Below are 22,953 nucleotides of genomic sequence, written 5' to 3'. Positions count from 1 at the left end.
CTGGAGTGCCGTGGAGTGATCTCAGCTCACTGCAATCTCCGCCTCCCTGGTTCAAGCAATTCTCCTGCCTCAGCCTCCTAAGTAACTGGGATTACAGGTGAGCACCAACACTCCTGGCAATTTTTTTTGTATTTTTAATAGAGATGGGGTTTCAACATGTTGGCCAGGCTGGTCTCGAACTCCCGACCTCATGATCCGCCCACCTCAGCCTCCTAAAATGCTGGAATTACAGGCTTGAGCCACCGCGCCTGGCCTAATTTTTGTATTTTTAGTAGAGATGGGGTTTTACCATGTTGACCAGGCTGGTCTCAAACTCCTAACCTCAGGTGATCTGCCTGTCTCAGTCTCTCAAAATTCTGGGATTACAGGTATGAGCCACCATGCCCAGCCCCCATTATCTTCATGTTCCTGGAATTTGTGACACAAAGAACAATGTATAGCCAATAGCTTGTGTTACCTTAATGTAAATTATTGGTTTACATTACAATTTGGGAACTGCTCTTCTTTTTCCTTTAAAAACTCACTTTCAGAACAAGGATCACTGAACTACCAAAAAATAAAAATAGTAATAAACCCACTGTGGCCATAATCCCAGCACTTTGGGAGGCTGAGGCAGGATTGCTTGAGGCCAGAAGTTTGAGAACAGACTGGCCAACATAGGAAGACCCCATCTCCACAAAAAATTTTTGAAAAGTAGCTGGGCATGGTGGCACTTGCCTGTCATCCTCGCCATTCAGGAGGCTAAGGTAGGAGGATCACTTGAGCCCAGGAGTTCAAGGTTACAGTGAGCCATGATTATGCCACTGCACTCCAGCCTGGGAAGGACCCTGTATTTAAAAAAGCTAAAAATTAAAAATAAACCCACTTGTAACTGCTGCTAATCAGAGTGTATATTCAGGACAACTTGAATCTTTGCTCCCAGGGTGGCCACCCTCAAACTTTGAGCTCAAATAAACTCTATACTTAAAAATTTTCTGACTCTTGTTATTTAAAGTTGACAACCGCTCCCCCCCCGCCCCAAGACACACACACACACACACACGCGTGTATGTCTATGACTAAATGCCGAATCTTTGGCCAGGGAACTAACCCAAATTACCACATCTTTGTTATAGGAATGTGCCATCTGTTTTTAGCCGTTGATTTTAGTATTACAGCAGAGTGTAGCCTATCTGCTTCATAGTCAGTTAAAAGTCCAATTTTTTCCCCAAGTGTCATGTGCATGACAGACAACTCTCTTGCCAAATGATAACTGGGATGTGAAAAACATTTTGTTTTAATTGAATTCAAGCAAGTAAATCATCTTGGCTAGGCATCAAAAATCTTGGACACCCGAAAGCTGGAGAGATTAAAAACATTCTTTTTTTTTTCTTTTTTTTTTTATCACACCTATTTTCCAAGTAAAAAATTATTCTCTTCAGATTATTGATATTGAGGAGGTTGGTTACAGTACCCTCTTTATAAAGATCCATGGAAGAAATTTCTTTCAGGAATATTTGTATTTCTCTTGAGTGTCAATTTTTTTTTTCTATTTTCTGATGTTTTACATTGACTGCCAGGCAGCTCAGAGCAAAATCTTTGGACTTCCTCCAGCAAGTATTCCCCATGGTTTTATTTTGTGTACTAGCCCTGGACTTTAATCATATTTTCCCTGCACTCCAACTTTCTCACTATTCTTTGAAAATCTCATTGTAATGTATTTGTGTAAATTACACTCAAATCCTTTTTGGACTAAACTGGGCTGTAAACAATGAATAAATGACCAGGTGCGATGGCTCACACCTGTAATCTCAGCACTTTGGGAGGCTGAGGCAGATGGATCACTTGAGGTTAGAAGTTCGAGACAAGCCTGATCAATATGGTGAAACCCCATCTCTATTAAAAATACAAAAATTAGCTGGGTGTCGGGTTCCTCCCTGTAATCGCAGCTACTTGGGAGACTGAGGCAGTAGACTGCGTAAACCCAGGAGGCAGAGTTTGCAGTGAGCTGAGATGGCACCACTGTTATTTTCGCAGATTAGTTACTGTGCAGAATATAGACCATGTCTTGGCTCCAGGCTATGTTGTCTCCTCTACTCATTCTGGTGGCTTTTTGGGCCTTACCCTACCACCAGAGCTCTATGCCCTATAACTGACTTCCACAGCTGAGCACAATAAGCACAGAGCAAGACTCTCAAAACAAAACAACAACAAAAAAAGAATAAATAATAAATCACAAATAATCATCAATAAATGCAAAACAGTAGAAATTTAAAAAGCACAAATAAATTGCAAATACAAGTTGTTTTCAAGTTCTTGGTTAACTCCATTTCACTCTTAACACGTACTACTTCCCTCTCCCTTTATACAGGGATATCTGAAGCTCTCTTCTGATATTTACCAACGATAAATATGCTGGGTTTTACCACGCAAACGAAATTAAAGAAGAGAGGATAGAACTAAGGGGATTTTAGTTTTGTTATCAGGGCTTTCCAACATTGGGGGAAAAAAAGTGACTTTAACGCTAGTCTGAGGAAGACGTTGGGATTAATGTGTTTGTGTGCAAGACTAAAAAAGAGGAAGAACATGTGATGCATATTTATCCCAAAGAAGGTGGAGAAAGGCGGCATTAAACTGTTCCTAGATGACTTCTCAGCAGTTTTATTGTCCAGAGAGCTTCATGGCTGCTCAGAGTATACAAATGGCCATTTTTATTTTGAGTTTGTGGATGTCAGGAAACCTTTCTGCCCGTTGACCCATCATCTCTGAATCTCTAAAACCAATCTTATGTTACATAGTGGAGGTTCCTGGGGCTCAGAACCAAGATTCCCTATTCCAACTCCCCATATTTGGCTGAGACCTTCTGTCCAGTTCCAGAAACTGGATCTTTCTCCTAGTGACCTATCAGGTCACTTATAGTCCTGCCTGCTCTCACCAAGCTCACCCCACAGCAGAGGTCAGGTTGTTGAACCTCAGTTTGGTGGCCTAGGCCTCTCTTTCTGCTACTGTTCTTAGACAGCACTGCCCCAGGAATTCGACAGCTAGAAACCCATCCCCACCTCTGCCTGTTTTTCAGCACTCAGCGGGTACCTCTTCTTGGGCAAGTTAGTCAATATCTCTGGGTCTCAGTTTCCTATCTGTAAAATGGAGATCGTCTAGTACATATATCTCAGTGTTAGTATGAGGACTCAAAAGAGACAATGCAAAAAAAAAAAGAAAAAGGCTTAGAACAGTGCCTGGCACAAATAGTAGGTGTAGGGTAAACTGGACCATTGCCGATGATTAAGGAAGAAGCCCTTGTGTAAACATGGAGTTTCCTCCTTAGCTGTGCTATGCTAAGGATGGTATTAAAAAGTAGTCCACAATCCCCCTTTCTAGAGCATCTGAGCAGCCAAGGTAGATTTACCCTAAAACTGTTGAAGTAAAGTTTAGGTGTCAATTTCTTTATTTGCATGGGCCTCACCTAGGGCCCAAGAACAGCTCTAACAATGTGTCCATGGGGTGCATATTTTTGTAAAATTCATAAAAGTATGATGTTTTTGCATTGTTTCTTTTAAGGACCACCCAAATTGTATAAACTTCACATCTCACAAAGTCTGGCTCCATCCCGGTATCCAAGTCACATGACACCTCTGGAGCCGCCAATACATGAGGTGGGTGCTGCCAGTAGTAGATTGATAAATAGATATAGAATTATAAATATGATCATACATGTACAAAAGGATGATTTAAAACACTGAGTTTCGGGGCCAGGCGCAGTGGTTCATGTCTGTAATCCCAGCACTTTGGGAGGCCAAGGCGGGTGGATCACAAGGTCAAGAGAGTAAGACCATCTTGGCCAACTTGGTGAAACTCCATCTCTACTAAAAATACAAAAATTAGCCAGGAGTGGTGGCAGCCGCCTGTAATCCCAGCTACTCAGGAGGCTGGGATTACAACTACTGAGGAAAATCACCGGAACCCGGGAGGCGGAGGTTGCAGTGAGCCGAGATCGCACCACTGCACTCCAGCTCTGGCGACAGAGCAAGACCATGTCTCAAAAAATAAATAAATTAATTAATTAAATAAAACACTGAGTTTGTTACCTATTTAGATAAGCCACCTTGTTTTAAAATAAAGAATACAAATTTCCTCCTATCTTTAGAATTGAATTAGAACTTGTACAATACCCTTAATAATAATTAGATCTAACTCCCCAAAATGCTTCCTTCACCTTGCTGCTTAATCAAATTTCAAAACATCCTGTTATTTTTGCAGATTAGTTACTGTGCAGAATATAAACCATGTCTTGGCTCCAGGCTACGTTGTCTCCTCTATTCATTCTGGTGGCTTTTTGGGCCTTACCCTACCACCAGAGCTCTATACCCTATAACTGACTTCCACAGCTGAGCACACTGAGATGTGCAGAAATTGCATCCCATAGCTCAGCAAAACACATTTTGCCATGAATTTAAAATAACCTCTCAGGTAACTGTCACGTTTTTTTCAGTAAAGAAAAAATTGCCAAAATTTAGAAAAGAAATATAATAGCCAATAAATGAAAACATTAGTTCTTAATAGAGTATTTGATAGAATAAATCCTTGATGCTAAGGGCCAAATAAGATGTCATCTGAGTCACCCAACATATCCATATACTTCTGCAGATGCTTCTAGTGATTCCAGGTGACCCTTTCTGTGCACCTAAGGCCCCTTTTCAGGCTCCAGCCCTAGCTAGGAGTCAGGCAAGGGACAGAGAAGAGGTGATTGTCGTGGTGCTAGGACCATGTCTGCTGTGGGGGTGGGAGGGTAGACACAGGAGACAGCAGTGGAGGCACCACAAGAGATCATTCTTTTGCTTTCGGGTCAGTTGTTGCTTATGCCATGGCTACTGCCCACTCTTGTGTTGTAGACAAGGGAGTATCTCTAATTGTGGAAGGCGGGGGGCTCTCCTTTTTTGTAAAACACTATACTTTATTCTGATATCATGTTCTTGCAGTTTCTTACAAAAGGCTAATATAGTCTTTATTTTGTTTTCTGTAATTAAAATTATATATCAGTAATACATGCTCATTATAAAGAATTTGAATGATACCTCAAAAATATTTTTAGAAAGACACATGAAATCCCATCACCTTGAGAGAACTACCACTGACATTGTAGTAACCATATTTTTACACACAAACACACACACAGACAAACTATACTTACACATGTATATACATAGAATACTATACATATATACATACTATACTATAAATATATACATAGTATATATGTGTGTGTATTTATAACTACATACATATAGTTATGTAAGATTACAAGACACAAGCGGTTTTATCATAGATATTTTCTCTTTCCCTCTCACTCCTTTCCCCATATCCTTCATCCCTTACCCTCTAGATTACCATATTAACAGCAGGCTGTGAGTGTAGATGGGTCTCAAGGGATATGTAGGAGTTAAGGAAAAAAGAACAGGTGACAGACAGCCCAGACCAAGAGAACAGTACATGTAAAAGCCAAGGAAGCAAGAGCTTATTAGAGCTGTGGCTCTTGAAACTTTAATGTGCATACCGATCACCTGGGGATCTTGTGGAATGCAGATTCTGAATCAGCAGATCTGGGATGAGGCCTGAGATGCTTTCCTACAAGTTTCCAGGGAATACCCATGCTGATGGATCACACTTTGAGAAGCAAGGATGTAAACTGTTGTGCAGTTCAATGTAGTATCTACCAGCCACATGTGACTTCTATTTTCATCTATTTATCTATCTTAGATGTCTTGCTCTGTCACCCAGGCTGGAGTGCAGTGGTGCCATCATAGGTCACTGCAGCCTTGAATCCTGAGCTCAAGTGATCCTCTTGCCTTAGCTGCCTGAGTAGCTGGGACTACAGGCCTATTCTGCCATACTTAGCTAATTTTTTTTTTTTTTTCTTTAGAGATGGGGTCTTGCTATATTGTGGCAGCTGGAGTGCAGTGGCTATTCACAGGCACTGTCAGAGCACACTGCAGCCTCAAACTTCTGGCCTCAAGGGATCCTCCCACCTCAGACTTCTGCCCACATAGCTGGGATTATAGGCATACCACCACCAGGCCCAGCATGACTATTTAAATTTAAATTAGTTAAAAGTAAATAAAGTTTAAGATCCAGGTCTTGTGTTGTGCTATTCACATTTCAAGTACTCAATAGCCACATATGGCTCCCATACTGGACAGCAGAGATACAGAATATTTCCATCACTGCAGAAAGTTGTATGGGACAGTGCTGGACAGCATTCAGGGCTCTGCAGTTATTTCAGCGTGGTTGGATCATAATAGGTATGTGGGAAGTGGGAGGAGGAGGTAGATAGGTGGGGGTTGGTTTTTTTCCTGGTGGCAGCAAAGAACCAGTTAACAATTTCCAATGGAGATGACAGCAGTGTGGAAGAATTCATAGGGAAGGAAACACTGGAGACAGGGAAGCTGAATGAAGGTGGAGGCTACTGCAGTGGATGATGCTGAAAGTAAATGATGGAGCTAGAACTAAAGTACAAGCAAGGGCTGGAAAGAAGAGGCAGACTTGTGGATGGTCAATAGGAAGAACTGCCTGCATGGAAGAAGACGAGGAAGTAGGAGGCTGAGAAATGGAGGAGAAGGCTGAGAAAGGAAAGCATTTGCACTAAGTCCTGGACAGCTGGGATAAGGAATTGTTATTCTTCAAGACAGAAGACACAAAAAGGAAGTGGACGGGTGGAAGAAGAGAATAAACTCTGGGCCAAAAGAGTGATTTTGTGGTGTCTCTGGGAAATCCAACTGAGAATATCTGGAGGGCTGGTGAGTATTCTTCTAGGTCCCTTTATTCAACTTCAGACAGATTAAAGTTGGACAGACTGAACTCCCTCAAATTGAACAGACTGGCCAGGCGTGGTGGCTCACACCTGTAATACCAATGCTTTGGGAGGCTGAGGCGGGAGGATCACTTAAGCCTAGGAGTTGGAGCTAGACTCATGAGCTATGATCGTGCCACTGCACTCTAGCCTAAGTGATAAAGACCCTGTCAAAAGGAAAAGAAAGGGAGAGGGAGAGAGATGAGAGAGAGAGAGAGAGAGCAAGAAAGAGAGAGAGAGCAAGAGAGAAAAGAAAAGGAAGGAAGGAAGGGAGGGAGCAAGGGAGGCAGGGAGGGAGGGAGGGAGAGAGAGACAGAGAAAGAGAGAAAGAGAGAAAGAAAGAAGGAAGGAAGGAAGGAGGAAAGAAAGAGAGAGAGAGAGAGAAGAAAGAAAGAAAGAAAGAAAGAAAGAAAGAAAGAAAGAAAGAAAGAAAGAAAGAAAGAAAGAAAGAAAGAAAGGGAGAAAGAAGGAAGGAAGGAAGGATTGGACATACTAATTTCTCTCAAAAAATTAGGCCTAATAATGAACCCAATTGAAACAAGTCTCTTTAAACCGTATTGTAAGCATTTTTAGTACCAAATACATATTATCTTGAACCTAACTTAAAAGCAATTATAAATCAGTTTATTTTGTTCTATCATCTCTGTATTTAATAGACATTTCTCCTCTAAGCCCAGTGAAGTTTTACTATTTCAAATGAACTGAGTTTTTCATGTTTATTGAATTGAGGTATTTGGTCAGAAATGTGAAGCCTTCAGATTAAGGTGAATTTCTCTTGAATCAAACACAAATGTAATTCTTTCATAATTCCTTCCCAATTTTATCTCCTGGTTGGGGGAGGGGAGAAGACATTCTGCACAACTACCCCCAGCCCCTGCTAGGTTGCTGCTGAATTCCTGCATTAGTCTCTTTACTAAGGAGATTTACTTCTCTTTTCCTATATTTTCCCATGTAGCCTGACCAAATTCATTGCCATAGTTAAAGGAAAGGTAATATCTCTCAGCTATCAAAAGGGACTATAAAAAGGACAGATTCCAACTAGAGATATGTTTGGAAGATTCTTGAGAAAGGTGAGGGGACAATAAACTGATATTCACTCTCCGGTTTCAACAAGATCCTCTGAATATCTGCAAGATGATGACTAGCTGCTAGGGTTTATTGGTAAATTTTATTCAACTTCGTCTTCCCACCAAAATCACCTTAATCACACTCGAAACCACACCCTACATCAGATCCTATCATTCCACTGTTAAAAAAACACACACGAAAACAAACAAAAAAGGCACTTGAACAGCTTTCCATCATCGTTAGCACAAAATATAAACTCTTCCATAAATACAAAAATTAGCCAGGCATGGTGGTGTGTGCCTGTAATCCCAGCTACCCGGGAGGCCGAGGCAGGAGAATCGTTTGAACTTGGGAAGTGGAGGCTGCAGTGAGCCAAGATCGCGCCACCACACTCCAGTCTGGGTAACAGAGCAAGACTCCATTCAAAAACAAAACAAAACAACTCTTCCAGGGTTTCTGGCATGGTCTGGCCCCAAGCCATTCTCATCTCAGGCCATTCTGCTCCTTATGTTCCATTTCTGGGCGTCCTTAAACAGGTAAATCCCTTTCCTGTTTACCTTGGGGCTCCGGATGAGCTGTTCTTTCTGCTTGCAAAGCTACAACCCCACCAGAGCTGCCTGTCTTGATCAGTTAACCAAATGTAGGCTATTTTTTGGTTTCCCTTCCTGCTCCATCCTCAATACCTGGGGAAAGGCTAGGTAGCATGGTGTTTGAGGGGCTCTGCCTTCAGGCTGCTTGAGTTCAAATCCTGGATCTACCACTGGCTAGCTGCTCTGTGACTTTGGGCAAGTCACATAACATAATTATTTCCCCATCTATAATTTGGAGATGACAAAATATATTTTGAGGATTAGATTTGTTAGCAGATGGTAAGTATGTGAAACAGTAATAGTAGTTCTCCTTTTGGCATATACTCCAATTTTATTCTACTTGTTTGCCACGTTTGAGCCTGTTACCTTGAGACTGCTATGGCTGCCTTCTCAACCTCCCCAACTCCCACCCTCCAACTGATTATGGTTTACTTATTGGACTCTGCAAATGAATAAAGAGGGAGCATGAGGAAAGGAGGCAGTCCTAGCTTTAGGAGAGGCCATGGGAGTGAGCTTGTCGAACAAGACATGGTCGTGGCTTCTCTTTAAGCTTACGGTTTAGGCGGACACAGATTATGAACACACACCGGATTAGTGCGGCTTTAGGAAAGGGAATCTCAAGGCCTTAGGCCAGCCCTAGAGTAACCTCGATGGCCTCCCCACAAGAGAACCCAAGGAAGGGTCTAGGGCCTAAGAGCACCAGAATCGCCAACGCCGGGGATTGGTGGGGAGCCTGAAGAATCTAATTCCGAAAATGCTCTGCGCGCAGACACGGCTTATCTCCGCGCCACTGCAAAAGCCAGACCTAGGTCGGCCCCGGACACCGAGAGCCAATGGCCAGGCCCGTCCTGCCCCGTCCGGGATTGGCTGTGCGTGCCGCGGCCCTCCACCCCGCCCCGCTCAGGGTCTTCCCGGGATTGGCTGAGCTCCCAGACTTCTCCACGGATCGGCTGCGAGCCCCGCCCTCGCCCAGAGTCTTCCCGGGATTGGCTGCGGGCCCCGCGACCCTCCTCCTCCCCTCCCCCGCCCCGCCCCGCGCCGCCTCTCTGGTTTGTTCGCCCAGCGCAGGTCGCCGGCCTCTTTGTCAGCTGGGATGGCGCGGTGAGTGCGTCTTCGGCCTTCGGCTTTCGGTCTCTGGAGGGGAGGGCGCCCGGCCGGCCCGCGGGCCCCATCAGGGCTGGGCTCGCCCCGTGTCCCCACGAGCTTTGCCCGCCCCGAGCTCCTCTGCTCCCGGCGGCCAGAACGGAGGGGTAGAGCAGCCCTCGGCAGCCCGGGGGGCGGGCGGCAGTGCTCGTCCCGGGGCCGCGCGAGGCACAGGCGCCGCGCCCAGAGGAACAGCCAGAGGTTCCCGGGGCAGGTCCCGGGCACCGTAACAATTTTGCCCTTTGCTTCCCCAGGGCGGACGCGCCACTACTTTGTAGCGGGTTTCGGGCGGGCCACGCGTGCGGCGACAGGAACCCAACCCCAGCCGACCCTGAGCTCAGGAGTTCGTGTCTTACGTCTGCGGAAGTGCAGCTGCCTCAGTTCTTAGCACAGGTATGTTCGTAGCCTTGAGCAGGGGGAAATGACTCAACCCGGAGCACGTGGCCAGTGGTACCGGAGGGTTCCCCGGCGTCTGTTTGTCGCCAAGGTCCGAATCCGCCTCCCCTTAACTGGAAGGAAACATCCATGTAGATGCTCACCAAACAAAACAGCTGTTTCTAATGGTGGTTTCAGACTTAGAGAAGCAGAGATCCACGAGGTATGGAGAGCAACGCAGGAAATAATAGTGAACCCTGTAAAATCAAAGAAAAACAATCCCAAAGCACCCTTTCCTGTGCCCTTTTAAGGTTGACCCAGTGCTTTAAGAGGCTAACACAGAAGGGTAAAGTAAGTCTCCATAAAACCCAGAGAAGAGACTGGAAATCTCCCCTTTGGATCCTGTCTGGAGTCACACCTGAACCAGAAAAAATTTCGTTACAACTTGAGCGCCTTTGTGATTTTCTTTACATAGTTTGTAGAACAAGCGATACATTTCCGTTTTCTTTGTTTAAAACGTCATTTTAAAACTTTTCTTTCTATAGGTTGACAACTACAGGTACAAGCCATTGAAGCTGGAATGTCCTGTTGCTGGTATTTCGGTTGACTTAAGCCAACTATCCCTTCAGTTACAATAGGAAAGTGCCTCTAATAAGGCCAAATATGCGAACTTGTAGCAACCACGTGTCCGTGCAGTGCCACAGGAGCTAGAGCAGTGGGACAATGCTGGTGGCAACAGGGCAATGTAGCAGGTGCTTCATGTTCACCTTTTCAGCCTTTTTCATTTAATTGTCACAACTCAGAGGTGGATTCTGTTAGGGACAAGCTGCCCTAGGACCACCCCGCCCCCGCCAACTCAATGCAGCTGACCCTTAACCTGAATACTCTGCAGCTGCATTCCTGACCCCTTATCTAGGTGCCACAGCAAGGTCCCCAGACTTGCTACACTGAAGCCCTCTGGGTGGCACGGGGGAGGTCATGAGAAACGTGGATAAACCTAAGTTACACCCCCTTGTAAATTCCTGTTTTCACAAGATAATATATTGTAAGCCGGCCACGAGATGAAATGTGGTAGTTAATCAACTAACAACCCCCCGGGTCTCTCTCCCCCATATAAACCCCTCATTTTGTAAGCTCAGGGCTGCCACCTCTGACTGGTGGAGAAGCCCGGCAGGTTAATAAACTTACTTGCCTGACCTTGGGTCTCTTGTCTTTTCTCTCTGCTAACCTTACAGATTCTATTCTCCCATTTCATAGGTAAAGAAATGGATTAGGGGTAACTCAAGTTTCATCACATGTATCTCTGAGAGGCTTCACGTGTATAACTTTTCAGCAGTGTGACTTCTGGAAAGTCACCTGTCTCTTGAGATTTGGTGTCCTGCTGTAACAGTTAAGAATTAAACTAGGAAAGGACCACAGTAGAGCTATTAGGAATATGAACTCTTTGTATTATTTCATTGCATTGAGTCAAAGAAGTTTCACAAAATTTGGCACAAAATGAGTATCTGTCAGCGCATTCTGGTTTTTTTGTGTGTCTATGTAGCAAGTATTTAATATTTATCTTGGAGTCATTCTTAATTCATAGCACTGTTCTTACCTTTTTATCTAAACTTTTATGTTCCATATTGTAAAGTCTAGCCTCATAAGTTTAGGTAATTGCTCATAAGTTCAGATAATGTTGAATTGTAATCCCAATGTTGGAGGAGGGGCCTGGTGGGAGGTGATTGGATCAAAAGGGTGGATTTCCCTCTTACTGTTCCTTATGATAGTGAGTTCTCATGAGATCTGGTTGTTTAGATGTGTAGTGTGGCTGGGGCAGTGGCTGGTGCCTGTAATCCCAGCACTTGGGAAGGCCAAGGCAGGGGGATCGCTTGAGGTCAGGAGTTAAGACTATCTTGGGCAACATAGTAACACCTCATCTCTACAAAAAATGAGGCAGAAGGATTGCTTGAGCCCAAGAGGTTGAGACTGCAGTGACCCATGATCTTGTCACTGTGCTCCAGCCTGAAAAGAAAAATTAAAAATAAAGATTATGCAATTGTGCACGTTTTCTCAAGTCAGAGGCAGAAGAATGGCAGAGTTTAGATTAAAAGTGTGGCACCTCCCCTTCCTCCTACTTTGGCCATGTGCTTCCTTTTAGACATACCCCATGATTGTGAGTTTCCTGAAGCCTCAGCAGCCAAGCTCCCTGTGCAGCCTCCTGAGATGAGACAAATCTTTATAAATTACCCAGTCTCAGTTCCTTATAGCAATGTGAGAGTGGACTAGTACAAAAAATATTCAGCTAATGCATTAGCTGGCTATAATTGCTAAGGAGGGAAGGAAAGGGAGATGACTTAACATGGCCGGCAAGGGAGGCCTCACTCAACATGAAAGAGCTGAGGGAGATGTCATGGCCTTATATATAGTTGAGGGGACAGCATTCTAGGCAGAGGGAAAACTAGTGCAAAGGCCCTGAGGATAGTTGTGTTTAAAGGTTTGGAGAAGCAGTGAAGCTATAGAGAAGTGCCCTTGGAGGGGAGGACTTAATGTCTGTATATAGTAGTGGAGAGTTGGTTATTTTCAAACTCTTGTAAAATGGCAATGTGCTCTGGCCTTCCAGGCTCTGAATGTTTTAATTTAACTGGAATGCTCCCTATTGCCTTATACCTTACTGCTCTTAACCTAACTTCTCTGACCACCACCAGCCCTTCTATGTAATGGCCCTGTAGCATCAGAACTACATTGCACATTGTGTGTGAACTTGCCTAACTGCCTGTGCTTCTCTCCATTCTGTAAAGTTCCCCTTGGTTCCCACCATATCACAAAGGGTCTAGTCAGGTGCTTGACATTTTGTAGGTAAGTGGCTTATAGTCCCCTTCTAAGGGCAGCATAATGTTGAGCCTAGGTTCAGATCTCTATGTGTGATCTTAAACCACTTAGTGTTAGGTTTTATTAACGAGTAATATGTGATACATCAGACTACTTGGTAAGTAGTAAGTACTCAGCAAATGATATATTAGTTGGTAGTACTATTTAATCATTTTTATAATACCGTAGATTCATAATGTTAGAACAAAATGACAATATTGATATTTAGTATTGTGCATGTTTCAGCCGCACATCTACTAAAACTGGAACTGATACTTAGTATTTACATAGTACTGGAATAGCTCTAATGTTCTTTTAATGGAGCATTTAACTATGGATCAAGTACTATTCTAGGTATCGTAAGAACCAGTGAGCAAGTATACAAAAATCAGTGGATATGGTTGGTTGTGGTAACTCATTGGCCACATTTCAAATATTCAACAGCTGCATGTGGCTAGGGGCAGCACAGATAAAAAGGCTCTAGCAAATAGTTGTAAAGAATAACCACTGGTTTCACAAAGCACTCCACGGAGTCCTGGTGGTGGTCTTCTCCCCCTTGAGTTACTTGGGCAGAGGCCCTGTAACACATCCACGGCTCAACAGCCACATGTGGTTAGGGGCAGCATAGATAGAAAACATTTCCATTACTGCAGGGTTTTATTAGCAGTACTGTTGTAGCATTGCATGATGCAGCCAACTTTTCAGAAGAGACAACCTGTCAGAACCTGGACAGACAGTGTAGTCTGAATGACTGCCTCCAGAGATAATCAGGCCTAATCTCTGGAACCTGTAAATGTTACCTTATTTGCAGATATTATTATAATTAGATTAAGGATCTCAGGATGGGGAGATTACCTTGGATAATCCTAGTGGGCCCTAAATGCGATCACAAGTTCCCTCATGAGAGAGAGCCCGAGGGAGATCCACACACAGCAGATTGGAAGATGCTGGCCTTGAAGATCGGAGTGAGGCAGCCCCCAGGAGCTGGGAGATGCCAAGGAACACATTCCCCATCAGAGCCTCCTGAGGAGCATCATTTGATTTGGCTCAGTGAAACTAATTTCTGACTTCTGGCCTTCAGAACTGAGAATAAATTGCTGTTTTAAGCCACCAACTTGTAATTTGTTACAGCAACCTCTAAGATCACAAATATAGCTGGGGCAAGAACCCCACCACCTCAGCCTGCCTCCACTGTTTTTATTAGTGCCATGTGGGTGGTTGGGAGTAGATCCTATATATATTCATTGGTCATTTTTTAAAGGTATGACCATGAATTTAAAATGTATTTAGACTTTAATCTTGAGATACATGAGCATATGGCTAAAATATGTGGGGTCAGCAGATACCTCCTAATAAAGCATTGTGAAAAGTAAGGAATCAATTTATGGTTTATTGGAAAGTCATTTATGCACACTTGTATTTATACAGTACAAGACACCACATTTTATAAATTCAGTAACTGAAGCAAATTAAGACAATAGAAAAAGCATTCTAATTATAATTTTTGCCCTGCGGGCTGTACAGCTTCAGCCAGTAGTGTCCTGGAGGTAATACAAACTGCTAAAGTGAGATAATGTTTTCATAAACTTCAGTTTCAGTTTGTGTTTTAAGAAATGTAAACTTGAATCTCTGGGCAAGAGAAGGTTCTCAATATTTGGCACAAAGGGAGCATCTGTCAGCCTATTAGGTGTTTTTGGTGTATGTAACATGTAAAAGAGGACTTAAAAGGACATAATGGTACTAGTGTCCTTTAAAAAAATATATATCGGCTAGGCACAGCCTGTAATCCCAGCTCTTTGGGAGGCTGAGGCAAGGGGACTGCTTGAGGCCAGGAATTCGAGACCAGCCTGAGTAACAAAGCAAGACCCCATCCCTACAAAAAGTCAAAAACTTCGCTGGGCACGGTCGTTTAATCTACTTGGGAGGCTGAGGAGGGAGGATCACTTGAGCCCACAAGTTCAAGGCTTCAGTGAGACATGACTGTCACTGCACTCCAGCCTGGGCAACAGAGCAAGACCCTGACTCCAGAAAAGTAGTATCACTAATAAAACTAGTCTTCCCAGGGTCAGCTACCACAAGGCTCTGACTTAAGTCCTTGCCACTAGGTTGCAGTAATACTAATTCTGAATTATGGGATACTACACTTAAACAGCAACTATACTAGAGACTGGGAAGGAAATTGGGGCAAAGAACCTAAGTGTTTTAATGAGAAGTTCATACTTAAATTTATTATGGGATGGAATAACACATGGTTCACCTAGCTCCCTAAACATGTTAATTGACAAAATACTATCTGAAATCCTTTACATTTTCTAGGTGTATCAAAATTTCTTCTGTGTGAAACCATTTTTCACCTATTCTCTGTAAGAATACCTTATATCAACTGACATGAATTACTAATGCTTTTTTATTACAGTGTTTCAGCAAAACCACCATTTGACTGGACCATGATGTACTTGAGGCTATTCGTGGGCTCATGAATATTCAAGTAATTCAAGCTTTCCTTTAATGAATGCTGTTAGAGCTGAAGCATAGGATATGAAGGTCAAACCTCAGTCACTTGAAAATATTGTATATATTATTGTTCATACCCTTTGAAACTTCTCAAACTATAGAATCTCATGATGAAAGTTAGGATCAAACTGAACCCTATTTGCCCTTTATTATAAATCCTAGAGATGAACAGTTTATATATAAAAATTCATTTAAAAGTGAAATTTAGATTCTATAAAGAACAAAGTATTGTGAGATTCTGAACGTAATCAGGTCCTCACTTTTTGGTGGGTGGGAAGAATGAAAGAGAACAGTATATTTTTATTTAATACTTAAACTGCCCACGATTCTTCAGTTTTTTCTTTCTTAATTGAATCCCTGTTTCCAACATCTGAGCTCCATCTCCCACTCTCAAAAGAAGTTTCATTATTACAAGTTAAATATTTCTGCCCAAGTATGGCCAATCCCAGACTACTTTTGAGATGTGTCCATACAGAATAACAATTGCTAGCTCCCTGTTGAAGGTTTAACTGCTTAGCCTGCAGGTAACCTGATGAGCTCACGTTGAAGAAATTAAGGTAGAAATTCTCCTACAGTTAGTTCCTTACCGTGAGATAACAGTTTGTTCCTCCTAATAAACTTCTAGTTCCATCCTCTTTTTCTTTTTTTTGTCATATCCAGCTCTACAAGTTTCACGCTGTTTAAATCTACAAAAACCTGTTTAAAATGTTTGGATGCTCAGCTTGTTTCAGCCTGAAATTTCTCCAAGACCAATGAAACAAAACAGGATTGTGCCCTGAATAGACACCCAAGCTGCAGGCTCCTGCTTAGCTCTATTTTGCTTTGGCCTCCATTAGATCTTCAGCCACAATAGCAGGAGATAACAGTCTTCCTAGAAGCTTTCATCAGCTGCAAGTTTTCTTATAGAATGAAACTTTTGCTATTTTTCTCACAGTTAATTGGCTATTTGAGAAAACCGAATTTCTGGCTCTCAGCATTTAACTGGATTCTGTGCGTGACTGGATGACCGCTTTGCACATCACCATGGATGTCATCCCTACCTTCTTTAAACCTTTTGTGCCAGTCAAAAATTCTTGCTCTTGATATGTCATCACCAGAAACTACTTCTTTTTTTTCTCTCTTTTGCGACAGGGTCTTCCTCTGTCACCCAGGCTGGATGGAGTCTAGTGGAACAATCATAGTTCATTGCACCTTGATACCCTGTGCTCAAGTGATCCTCCCATCTCAGCCTCCTGAGTAGGTGGGACCACAGGTGTGCACCTGTGGCTAATGGCTAATTTAGTTATTGTTTGTTATAGAGATGGGGGGGTCTCCCTATGTTGTCCAGGCCTGTCTTGAACTCACGGGCTCAAGTGATCCTCTTGCCTCAGCCTCCCAAAGTTCTGGGATTACAGGTGTGAGCCACTGGACCCAGCCAGAAACTACTTTTAACAGTTCTAATTGCCACTTGTCTTGGCTGTATATTCAGAAAGAGCCAGTTTGGAATTAGGGTTTTTTGATTGCTATTGATAAGAAGGTTCAAATGCAATAGTCTATTTCAAGTGTCTCACTGACATATTCAACTTTACACAAAGTTTAATATGAATTCTTTGCTCTAACAGTCACCAGTTTTAGGGTCAACAAAAAAATCTATTCACATCTAAGAAACTTAGCTGGTAACCTTAAAAGCTCTGTTGTAGCCAGCACAAACATAACCTATTCCAGCAATTTCACAAACTACACAAAGAAAAATTGGTAAATATTTCAACAGATGAGTACAAATCATCTTTGGAGAAGGTGATAAAGATTTCAGTGCTATATCATCTTAGCCTTCTGTTTTCCCACCTACAAAAGGGTCGAAAATAAATCAGTATTTTCTTGTCCAATTAATAGGAAGATGATATATGAAATACTTTAATTATATGTCATCAGCACTGTCCCACTCTGAAAGAACCTAAGACTTTAAAAATACATCCTAATAACATGTATATTGCCGCTTGTCTTGGCTATATCTTCAGAATGAGCTAGTTTGGAATTATGGTTTTATTTTTTTTTTTTCAATTGCTGTTGATTGGTAGGGAGGCTCAAATGCAAGGTACCAAAATAGTTATTTCCAAATATAGAACAACCGAGTAGATGCTGTTGTCTCCAGTCTGTATAACACAGTATGTGTGGTTGGGTTTCTAGAAATTCTAACACATACGTATTGCTTCCCAAATTCATCCTGCAAATACTACGTAGTGGAGTCAATTTAAAATAAGCACACATACACTGAAAAATACCATCTTATAAGCTTTGAACACATATTTCATACATCTCTCAAATCAAATTTTGAAGAGGTTTTCTTTTTTTTTCTTTTTCTTTTTTTTTTTTTTTGAGACGGAGTCTTGCTCTGTCGCCCAGGCTGGAGTGCAGTGGCCGGATCTCAGCTCACTGCAAGCTCCGCCTCCCGGGTTTACGCCATTCTCCTGCCTCAGCCTCCCGAGTAGCTGGGACTACAGGCGCCCGCCACTTCGCCCGGCTAGTTTTTTGTGTTTTTAGTAGAGACGGGGGTTTCACCGTGTTAGCCAGGATGGTCTCGATCTCCTGACCTCGTGATCCGCCCATCTCGGCCTCCCAAAGTGCTGGGATTACAGGCTTGAGCCACCGCGCCCGGCCGAAGAGGTTTTCACAAATTACAATTGTACAACGTGGATGCTGGAATTAAAATAGGTTTTCCACTTCCAGAGCTTTTCCATCATCCCAAACAAATTTTATACCCATTAAATAGCAGCTCCTCATTCTCCCTTCCCCTAGCCCTTGAGAACCTCTATCCTGCTCTCTGTCTACGAATTTGACTATTCTCAGTGCTTCATATAATTGGAATCATACAGTATTTATCCTTGTGTCTGGCTTATTTCACTTAGCATAATGTTTTCCAGGTTCATCCATGCTATAGCAGGTGTCAGAATTTCATTTTTAAGGTTGAATAATATTTCATTGTGTGTATGCCTCTGTGTGTGTGTCTACTACGTTTTGCTTACCCAGTCATCTGTTGATCAACATTTGGGTTGTTTCCTCTGTTTGGCTATTGTGAATATTGTTATGAACATTAGTGTACAAGTATCTGAGTCCTTGTTCTTTCAGTTCTTTTAGGTATACACTGACAAGTGAAATCACTGTATCATACGGTAATTCTATGTTTAATTTTTTGAGGAAGTACCATACTATTTTCTAGAGAGGCTGCACCATTTCACATTCCACCAGCAAACCACAAAGGGTTCCAATTTCTCCATATCCTCACAAACATTTGTTATTTTTCTATGAACGGTCGTAATTATATGTGAAGACTCAGGTATCTACAATGTTACGTATTCTCTTCCCAATTGCACGATTTTTTCAGTGCTTTGCTTTCAGGGAAAACATACTCAGGCTGGTCTTTGTTATGGTTTTAAGTACAGGGTACTTTAAGATAATTTTGTGGTGTTTGCTAAATTCAAGAATTCAATACAGGCCGGGCGTGGTAGCTCACACCTGTAATCCCAGCACTTTGGGAGCCCGATTCCGGCAGATCACCTGAGATCAGGAGTTCGAGACCAGCCTGGCCAACATGGTGAAACCCCCGTCTCTACAAAATATACAAAAATTAGCCGGGAGTGGTGGCTGGCGCCTGTAATCCCAGCTATTTGGGAGGCTGAGGTGGGAGGATCGCTTGAACTCGGGAGGCAGAGGTTGCAGTGAGCCGAGATTGCACCACTGTACTCCAGCCTGGGCGACAGAGCGGCACTGTCTCAAAAAAAAAAAAAGAATTTAACACATATTGCCATGTTCCTTTACTGGGGGAATCTCCGTTACTTTTTGGGGAGGCTGCTAGGGCTGCTTAAAGTATTTGTATTAGAAAGGCACTGCAAGATGTAAACGTGAAGATGTAAACAGGACCTTATCCTACTTAAATTCTCTTTAAATTAGCAGAAGGAGCAGCAGCTAGAAAAGGGCTAGGAACAACTGGAATCCACCACTTAACTAAGGCGGTTAATCCCCCAAAGCATGGTAACATACTGTACTGCACCCCCTAAAAGTGTGTTACCAATAGGACCACAAACAAGTTTGCCCACTTTTTAATGCAAATGTCCCTTTCAAGATCGCAAATCCTTCAATACACAGGGCCTAATCCAGTCGCGCTTTACTACTACGGGTTCCTCCCGCCAACTGGCAGGAGAGCTGCCCCAGGCACCGCGGAGAAGGCAGGTACGCGTGAGGGGAAGGAGAGCCCGGGCCGCGCCCACCTCGGCCCCTGGCACTGCAGGTCCTGCGGGTCCCGCGGGTCCCGGATTCGAGGCGAAGCGGCCCACAGCCTGCGGCTGCTCAGACCTTCTCACCTCGCCCACCTCCCAGCCGCCTCCTGGCTCCAGCCCCGTAGCAGGAGGAGGCCTACGGAGGTCCCTGGCACGCGAGGAGCACAAATACCTTGAGGGGCGGGACCAATTGGCCCAGCGCTGGACGAAGACCCGCACCCTCGCGGGAGTTCCGAAAGCCCCGGCAGACTGCGACAACACTGGGAGATGTGTCTGCCAATCACTGCATGGGGGCGGTCCTGGGGGGGGGGCATGCAGTTGGCTAAGCACGGAGAAGCTCGAGTTCCATTGGCCATTTTTCCGGTCCCAAGCCCACCCCTAGACCTGAATCCCCGTCCAGTTCCGCCGGTCCACTCTCGGCCGAAAGGCTGGGGAGGAAGGGAGGAAACACCCGGCTTAGTTTTGTTTCCTTCTGCTGGAGGCAGAAGGAAGAGTGCCAGACCTTCACCCATGGTCCCCTGGGCACGTTTCACGCCCAGGTTCTGACCCCATGTCCTGTGGCATTCTGGACCTCTGCCTTCTACCCTATGTCCCACGCTGATCCATCCTAGGCAGGGAGAAGGCAGCGTCGCAGGGACAATGCCAAAATCAAGATATTTCTCTTAGAGCTTTCTAATATTAATACCTTATGTCTAGGTCTGTATAGTATACAATGAGCATATATACTTTTTATAAATCTCTGAAACCACCCCCCTTCATTAAATCATCAAACTAGTCACAGTGAAGTAGGTACTGTTATTCCTTATTTTTCAAGCAAGGAAACATGAGTAGGCTTTAGAGGTCAGCTCACGTCCTGTCATGTTCACTTCCTAAATATCAGCTGCACCCTGTCCTCATTCCTATTCCCTTGCTTTAATTCAGACCTTCATAGTTGCTTGCCTGGATTAGTTCTACAAATAGCTCCCAACTCCTTTTCCGGTCGTTCTCCAAGCCAAAGATTAATCTTCCTAATGCAAATCTGATCGTGTATCTTAAACCCTTCTCAAACGTCTCAAATGTCAACTCCTTCTGTGGCCCCTCATTGCCTGTAGGTTCTGGCAGAGACTGCTTTTTATTGAAATATAACATGCCCACAGATGAGTACACAAAAATGCACAGTCGGCTGAAATTTCACAAACTAATCACAGTCCTGCCACCAACAACTAATTTAAGAAACAGAACATGGCCCGGCGTGGTGGCTAACGCCTGTAATCCCAGCACTTTGGGAGGCTGAGGTGGGCAGATCGCTTGAGGTCAGGAGTTTGAGACCAGCCTGCCAACATGGTGAAACCCCATCTCTACTAAAAATACGAAAATTAGCTGGGTGTGGTGGTGCATGCCTGTAATCCTAGCTACCCGGGAGGCTGAGGCAGGGGAATCGCTTGAACCCGGGAGGTGGAGGCTGCAGTGAGCGAGATCATGCCACTGCACCTCCAGCCTGGGCTACAGAGCTAGACTACATCAGTCAAAAGAAAAAGAGAGAGAGAGAGAGACAGAAAGAGAGAAGAGAAGAGAAGAGAAAGAAGAGAAGAGAAGAGAAGAGGAGAAGAGAGAGGAGGGGAGAGGAGGGGAGGGGAGGGGAGGGGAGGGGAGGGGAGAGGAGAGGAGACAGCACACCAGAAGTATTTCCTTCCAGTCCACTCCTTTTCACCTAAAGGTAACCGCTCACCTGACTTCTAACAGCATAGAGTAGTATCCTTGCGTTTGTACATTATATACGTGGGACCATTTCAGCATGTGATTTTTTGTGTCTGGTTTCTTTAACTCACTATTATGGTCATAAAGTTCATCCATATTTTGAGTATAGTCACAGTTTGCTCATGAGGATGCTGCAGTGCATTCCATTTTGTGAATATACCACAATTTATATTCAACCAATTATTGATAGGCATTGGAGTAGTCTACATTTTGGAACTATTAAATATATTGCTGCTATGAACATTGTAATAAACATCTTTTGATGAACATGATGAAAGATTATTGCATTTCTGTGCGGTGTATACCTACCAATGGAATTCTTGGATTATAGGTTATACTATGTTCAAATTTAGTAGATATTAAATATTTTAAAACGGTTTTTCAAAGTGTTTGAGCCAATTTACACTTATCAGAAATGTATGAGTATTCCAGTTGTCCCACATTCTCATCAACACTTGGTATTTTCCATCTTTCTTCATTTTAGTCATTTTGGTGGGTGATAATTGTGCTTCAGGTAATTTTAATTTGCAGCTCCCTGATGATTAATGAAGTTGAGCACCTTTTCATCTTTTTATTGGCTATTAAGAAATAACTTCATGAAGTGTCTGTTAAAATTTGTGCCCATTTTTAGTGTCTTTTAAGTTTGTATTTTCCTAACATTTGATTATGAAAAATTTCAAATATTTAGCAAAGTTTGAAGAGTTTTACAATAGCGTCTATAAGCCTACTACATAGATTATTCTACCATTAACATTATATAACACTCGCTTTAGGATATTTCTACCTTTCCCTATATCTATCTTAATGTTGTTGCATTTCAAAGTAAATTGCAAACAGCAATACATATTTGGCCATTTAAATATTAATATTTCAGCATGCATATCATTAACTGGAATTTAATACTTCAGGTTTCTTTTGATGTAAAATTTACATGAAATGAAATGCACAGATCTTTAGTGTATATATTTGCTGAGTTTTGACAAATGCATTCATTCGTATAACCCAAATTTCTATCAAGTATAGAACATACTATCACCCCAGAAAGTCCTTCATGCTCCCTCCCATTTCCACTTTCCCAGGGACAACCAACGTTCTAATTTGTTTCCCCACTGTAGATTAGATTTGCCTGTTTCAGAAGATCATATAACTGGAATCACACAGTATGTTCTTCTGTATAAGGCTTCTTGCACTCAGCATGCTGTATTTGAGATTTATTCATAATGTTGCACGTGTCAATAACTTATTCCTCCTTATTTCTGAGTAATATTCCATTGGATGAATATATCACAACTTGTTTATCCATTGTAAGAAGATTTTTAAAAATCACTTTATTATTGAAGTATGATTGGCATGCTAAAAAGCTATACATATTCAATGTATACAACTTGATAAGTTTGTAGATAAGTGTACACCCTTAAAACCATCAGGACCATCTATGCCATGAACCTAATCCATCACCTCCAAAAGTTTTCTCCTGACCTCTTCATTATTATTATTGATAATAACACTTAACATGGGGGGAGGGAAAGAGAGGGAGAAAAGTTGGAAAAACTGTTGGATATGATGCTCAGTACCCGGCTGAAGGGATCATTTGTACCCC

General features: G+C 43.0%; 1 long non-coding RNA gene and 1 other non-coding gene across 3 annotated transcripts; both read left to right on the top strand.

Annotated features, from left to right (window-relative positions):
* The first annotated feature begins 9,441 nt into the window (after positions 1–9,441).
* LOC103235693 (uncharacterized) lies at positions 9,442–21,150 on the top strand. Of its 2 annotated transcripts, XR_497907.3 has the most exons (5): positions 9,442–9,582; positions 9,879–10,017; positions 10,545–15,337; positions 16,024–17,681; positions 18,007–21,147. It is a non-coding gene; the product is annotated as an uncharacterized lncRNA (long non-coding RNA). The 2 variants fall into 2 exon arrangements; XR_012093347.1 differs by having other exon boundaries at positions 10,545–17,681; positions 18,007–21,150.
* Positions 10,298–10,419, top strand: LOC119621093 (small nucleolar RNA SNORA26). Its single transcript, XR_005237616.1, has one exon. It is a non-coding gene; the product is annotated as a small nucleolar RNA SNORA26 (small nucleolar RNA).
* Positions 21,151–22,953: the final 1,803 nt, after the last annotated feature.

This window comes from Chlorocebus sabaeus, chromosome 7 (genome assembly GCF_047675955.1).
Source record: "Chlorocebus sabaeus isolate Y175 chromosome 7, mChlSab1.0.hap1, whole genome shotgun sequence".
In the NCBI taxonomy this organism is placed as follows: domain Eukaryota; kingdom Metazoa; phylum Chordata; class Mammalia; order Primates; family Cercopithecidae; genus Chlorocebus; species Chlorocebus sabaeus.
Note: the sequence above shows the minus strand (reverse complement) of the source record. Positions and strands in the feature narration are given on the sequence as shown.